This window comes from Lynx canadensis, chromosome C2 (assembly GCF_007474595.2).
Source record: "Lynx canadensis isolate LIC74 chromosome C2, mLynCan4.pri.v2, whole genome shotgun sequence".
Lineage (NCBI taxonomy): Eukaryota > Metazoa > Chordata > Mammalia > Carnivora > Felidae > Lynx > Lynx canadensis.
In genome coordinates this window covers 63,051,621-63,057,986 of record NC_044311.2, presented here as the reverse complement: position 1 = coordinate 63,057,986, position 6,366 = coordinate 63,051,621, and positions in this window count along the sequence as shown.

The following is a 6,366-nucleotide window of genomic DNA, read 5'->3' as shown; positions in this document are numbered from 1 at the left end:
GAGGCTGGGACCCGGGCCGGCCGGGCTTTGTTGACGCCTTCTCGCTCCTCCTCACTCGCTCCTTTTGTTGCGGGAGCTGGAAATCTCTGGGAGCAGAAGGAAATGGAGAAGTGGTTCAGAGAACAGAAGGGCTGGAAAGAGTCCTTGGTTCTCAATCCTGACTGAGCATCTGAATCACCTGGGAACTACTGAAATACAGATTCCCGGGCCCCACCCCACTCAGGGTCAGTACGTTTGGGGTGGAGTCTTTCTCAGAGAGATAGTATCACCAAGATCCACGGAATTCAGACGTCTCTGTGGCTATTCCTGTGTTTTCAACGAGTCCTGACCCACCCACTCCCCATGTGTAAATTCTTCTAACCCCATTTAAAAGATGGGAAAACAAAGAACTGCGGGGCAGAGATATGAACTGATTTATCTACGTCTCCACAGTTGGTAGACCGCAGAATTGAGACCTAACCTAATTTTCTTTTACCATATGAAGTGCGAGGTAGTACCGCTCACCTAAAACAAAGTTTGGATCCTCCACTCCATTTTCTACCTTGCTTCTCAAAACTGACCTTTAGAATCCAAGAGTTGGAACCTAGGGAAGTACAAGTAGCTAGTAAGATAAATGGGAGAGAGAACCTAAGAAGTTGGGAGTGAATTACTCTTAAAACTATTATTATTCTAGGGATTCTTAGTCATGCTAACAATTTCAAAATATACTATCTGTCTCCTGGATTTCTCCACTGAATGTCCCGATTAAAAATCCCCACTTAATGTGGCACGTGGCTGGCCCAGTCTGTAGAGCACGGGACTCTTGATCTTGGGGTTGTGAGTTCAAGCCCCACCTTGGGTGTGGAGCTTACTGAAGGAAAATAAGTAAACATTAAGAATAAAAATAAAAAGCACCACTCTCCCCACAAAACCTGCCCCCTTTGCTGTATTTTAAAATTCTGATAAATTCATCACTGGTCACTCAGTTACTCATATTAGAAACTTTGGAGGCATCCCAACCATGCTTCTCTGTCCATCAGTCACCACTCCAATTGATTCTACAACTGAAATGTTTGGAATTTTTCCCTTCCTCACCATTCCTACCACCACTGCTTTTGATCAGGTCTTTAGCATTACCTACCTGAACTATTATTGCAAGAGCCTCCTAATCATTCTCCCCAACTCTACCTTCTCTATGCCCCAGGCCATCTTCCACTCCCCAACCCCATGGCTCCCCAATTGTGTACAGCATTCGTGATGGCTAATGTTCACACAAGCCAAATGTCAGATGTCTTTTATTTAATATTTATATAAAAACAGCTCAAACGTTCTTTCCAGCATTCTATTTATATATTTGATGGTTGATGCGGGTAGCAGGGAGTTTATCCTAGCCACTTCTTGCTCCGATTTCCCTTTGAATTTAAAGTCTCACTCTTGTCATTGGACTGTTCTTTCTTTCCCCAATGGGAAGCATTGCCCCTCCTGCTGTCTTTTGCCCAAGCAAAACTTTTCTTTGCCCCTGAGCTCTGTTACTTCTCCCTAGGGCTCTTTCTGAAAGAGAAATGGAGGTCTTCACTCTTTACTGGATTCCTTTGGGCTTATAGACTCATTACCATGTTTTACTAAACAAAGGGTTCTCCACTGTGGATTGCCTCTCTGGAGGACTGTTGAATAGGTGGGGATTTGAAAAATTCAATTTCTTGGGTTCTACCATCCCAGTGATTGGAAGGAAATAGTATATAGAAATATATTCCAGGGGCTCTGGGTGACTCAGGCCGTTAAGCTACTGACTCTTGATTTCAGTTCAGGTTGTGATCTTGCCATTCTCAAGATCAAGCCCCCGAGTCGGGCTCTGCTTGAGATTCTCTCTTTCCCTTTCTTTTTGCCCCTCCCCTGCTCTTGGTCTCTCTTTCTTACTCAAAGTAAATAAACTTAAAAAAAAAAGAAAAATGTATTTGCATTGATCAGACTTAAGTAAACTAGAAACTGGTACATTCATATTTTGTTTTAAATAACACTGTCTTTGGGTCCATTGTATATGTTAAACATATATATGTGTGACTAAATCAAAAAGAAAGAAATTATAGGGAAGTATAGCAAATGAAAGCCAGGCCTTTTTTGGACATGGTTTTTATAAGAGCATTTAAAAATACGTAGCTAGGGTGCCTGGGTGGCTCAGTCAGTTGAGTGTCTGACTCTTGATTTCTGCTCAGGACATTATCTCACAGTTGTGAGATCAAGCCCCAAGTCTGGCTCTGCACTGAGCATGGAGCCTGCTTGGGATTCCCTATCTGTCCCTCCCTCTCTCCCTCCCTCTCTCTTTAATAAATAAACTTTAAAAAATAAAAATTAAAAATTAAAAAAACATAGTTAATGACTTAAAGTTGTTATCACAAAGAAAAATAAATTTAATATAAATATATTTAATATAAAATAAAAGTCCCATTTTATTTGAAAGTTGATTAATATTTTAAAATAAGTTGATTCTTTAGACTTCTAGTATAAATAAGAAATGGCATGAACAAGATATTGACTATGTATCATTGGAAAACAAGCATTTTTTGTTTTGAAAAAGTACTATATATTTAACATGATAATATTTTTAAAAATTATTTTTATGATTAATATTAAAAAATCACCTTGTCTTTTTAACTGAAATAGTAATTATTTTGTCTCATCAAACACAAATCTTAGCAGTATCATTCTCATTCAGATACCAGGATACTCTCATTCAGACACTGGATTTCCTTATTTTCACTTTATCAGTCAGAGTTCAGTGCATAAAAGAGAAACTAATCTAGGTATTTTATTTATTTATTTATTTATTTTTAATTTTTTTTTTCAACATTTATTTATTTTTGGGACAGAGAGAGACAGAGCATGAACGGGGGAGGGGCAGAGAGAGAGGGAGACACAGAATCGGAAACAGGCTCCAGGCTCTGAGCCATCAGCCCAGAGCCCGACGCGGGGCTCGAACTCACGGACCGCGAGATCGTGACCTGGCTGAAGTCGGACGCTTAACCGACTGCGCCACCCAGGCGCCCCTAATCTAGGTATTTTAATAAGAAAGGACTTCCAGGGCCCCTGTGTGGCTCAGTTGGTTAAGCGTCCAACTCTTGATCTTGGCTTAGGGCACGATCTCATGGTTTGTGGGATGGAGCTCTGTGTCAGGTTCTGCACTGATAGTCCAGAGCCTGCTTGAAATTCTCTTTCTACCCCTCTCCCACTCACACTGTCTCAAAATAAATAAACATTTAAAAAAAAAGAAGAAAGGAACTTAATTAGGGGAATTTGATGTTTCCCAAATCCTTGAAAGGCTTGGGACTCTCTGAATGACTGCTGGAACCCTGCAGCATAGATCAGTTAGGGAGATCTCTATCTTTGGGGGGGTGGAGTCAGGAATCCACTATTAGAAATACTGAGTCCAAGAAATTACTAGGATAACTGTTCTGTTAGGAAGCCAGCATCAGAGGTTGTTGCCAGCACTGCTACAACTGCCTCTTAATTCCCACAATCAAGACTGGACACTGCAGTGAAGCTATAGAAAGACCTGTAACTCCATGACCTTGCCTGCTAGCAGAGAAAAGGCCAGCAGCAGCAGGAAGAGGGTGTCATTACTTGTGTCCTGATATCCTGCCACTGCATCAAATTAGAACCAGAACTCTAATTGTAAGGTAATCGGGAGATGAAGATTTTAGCTTTCCATCTTCTGCTGGGTGCTAGCTGACCATATCCAACAACTGTCTTCTTCCTTAGAATCACCTAGCTCATGCCTACCTTTCCTCCTTCATCTTTGACACTGTGGGACATCTTTGACACAAAGTCCATCTTTGACATAGGGTTGTCGAGCACAATGGCCAAGAAAGAATTCTTGAGACGTTTTCTGGAGCAACTTAGTAAGGTTATTTAAGCAGCACGAGGACAGGACCCTTGAGCAGAAAGAGCTGTACTTTTGCTGTATGAAGCTGGTGGTTATATGCTTAGTGCTCAAGGTAGAGGGGATGCATAGGGAGTATTAGATCATGTTTCCTTTGAATTTCTATCCATAAATTTCTACTCATAAATCTACTTTAGTAAGATTTCTGTGGTCCTTATCATTCGGCTCAATATTAACTATTGGCAAGATATACAGGCAGTCATGAGACCCTTTCAGAATGTAGCAACCAATGCGTGTTTGATCCTTATCGAAACTATGTAGGCTATTAGGTCAGCCTTCTAGGCTAAAGGCAAACATTCTTCTGTTTCTATACCTCATCCATACCACAGTTCTCCTCCTATTCCCTCATCCCTCCACGTGCACTTTCACTTACATGTCTACTATTTTTTCCCCTTTCCACTTGCCATATCCTTCAAGGGTCAGGTAACAGGTTACCTCCACAGAGAAACCTGTCCTGAATTCTCTCTTCAGCAGACTCGGTTGTTTCTTTCTCTGCCTCTTATAACATTTTATGCACTCACTGTTAGTATGTAAGTTCACATTATAATTTGTTGTGTCCTTTCTACCAGACCGTGAACCATTCAGACTCAATGTCTAGTCCAGTGCCTACTTCATGTAATGTCTAAATAGGGTGTCTGTATAATCGGATAAGGGACCCAAATGTAGAGCGACCATTGAGTGGAAGCCAGTGGCATGGGTAGTGGAAGAATTCACCTGATGCAGAACAAAGAAGATAGAAGATTACTGAATACACCACAAGGGAGCAGCGGAAAGGGCAGCAGAGAGGTGTCTGCAACAAGGCAATGGGTGGGGGCTGTTTCTAAAGGGAGAAGAGGAGGAAGTATGACAACATATGGAATTCTCCCTTTTTTGGTAACTGTACCTGACTGTAAGCCGCCCATTGACCAGTTAGGGCCTATGGGTATTTTGAGGTGGAGCACCTGATTGGCCTGTCTGTATTCAGCCAGGTGGTCACCTGTGGCCCTTTCTACATTCCATTGCTCAAGCCTGTTTGCCTACAAGCAGCCTCTACGTTCCCACCCCCCCACCCCCCCCCCCACCCCCCGACAGATCGACAATGACAAATCTTTGGCATTTGGGCGGAAGTCTCATCTTCAGTAGCTTCTTCCTACTGAATGAGGAGCCTATAGACGACATGATCTAAACTTGTTGCTTCATCAGGGGTTCTGTGAAGTTATGGAGGGGACCCTCTGATGGTATGGGCTGGAATCCCTGTTGAACCATCATTCATATATGGAATTGTTGGATTCTAGAAGAGACAAATTTAACAAAGAGATTAAAGATAGGGGGACCAATAATTAAGAGCATGACTATTGAGGGCCAGGGGTCTTAAGAAGGGAAGGAGTCAGGATAGCCATGAACAGGTTCCTTTTCAGGAAAACCATCCTTGTGCTGCATCCCAGAAGAAGGAAGCTAAAAGAAGGTTACAATGAGAAAGACAAAGCTTAGCCCCAAAAGGGGTTGTGATTGTATTGTAAGAGCAGAACAGGAAGGGGAAACAGTTCCAGGTAAGTTATGATTTCTGACTGAGTAAATCTGGAGGGGTCATCCTGAAGGGAAAGGTTGAGAATGAAGTCTTGGAATTGGGAAGGAGAAATCGTGAATTTCAGAAGGAAAGAATTGAGAAAGTTTTTCTAAGATAATGTCATAGAATGATTAAATGCAAGAGAGTGGGGATTGGCAAGGGGCCGGATTCATGGGTGTCTAGGTCTCCGGGTGTGTATCATCTGAGTCTTGTTTGAGTAACAGGCATAGATCTCCAATTGGCTCACAACTGTACTTGGCAGAGGGCTCCACACCTGGGGCTGGAATGCTCTTGATTCTGGAAAGATGAATCCACAGGGAGAAGCCATGAAGTTTTACCACTGTTGGGAGTGGTCAAGAGAACCTGATAGGGCCTGATCCAGTCAGGTTTGAGTGGCTTTTTGTCCTGTAAAAGAGTCTTAAGGTATACCCAATCCCTGGATGTAAGTTTTGGATGTATGTTACCTAAGAAAGAGGGGTCAGGTTTTGGACTGCACTGGTTTGGTGGTCAGTTTGTCCTAGGGATATAACATATGGTGTAATTAGAATAACAAAAATTAAAAGAAGCCCAACGAAGACAGCTGACAAATCTTCCTCTAGTCCAGAAGTTTAACCAATCATTAAAGTAAAAAGAGGGATCATTTAAAGCACCAATTTGAGTATTCATGTTAGTTAGAAACCCAGAAATATTTTCATGGTAATCTGGACTATATACAGAACCCTCTGTTTTAATGAAGCTTAGGTTCCTATTTGAGCTGCAGTCAGGATATCAAGGGCCATTCAGTTTTGGAGGGCTACCTTTTGGATTTGTGAGTGACAGCCTATTGAGCTTAGTTAAAGGTGGCTGCTGTATGCTTGGCTAAAGCCTCTACTTGCAATTTTATATCACTAGAGGCAGTTCCTGG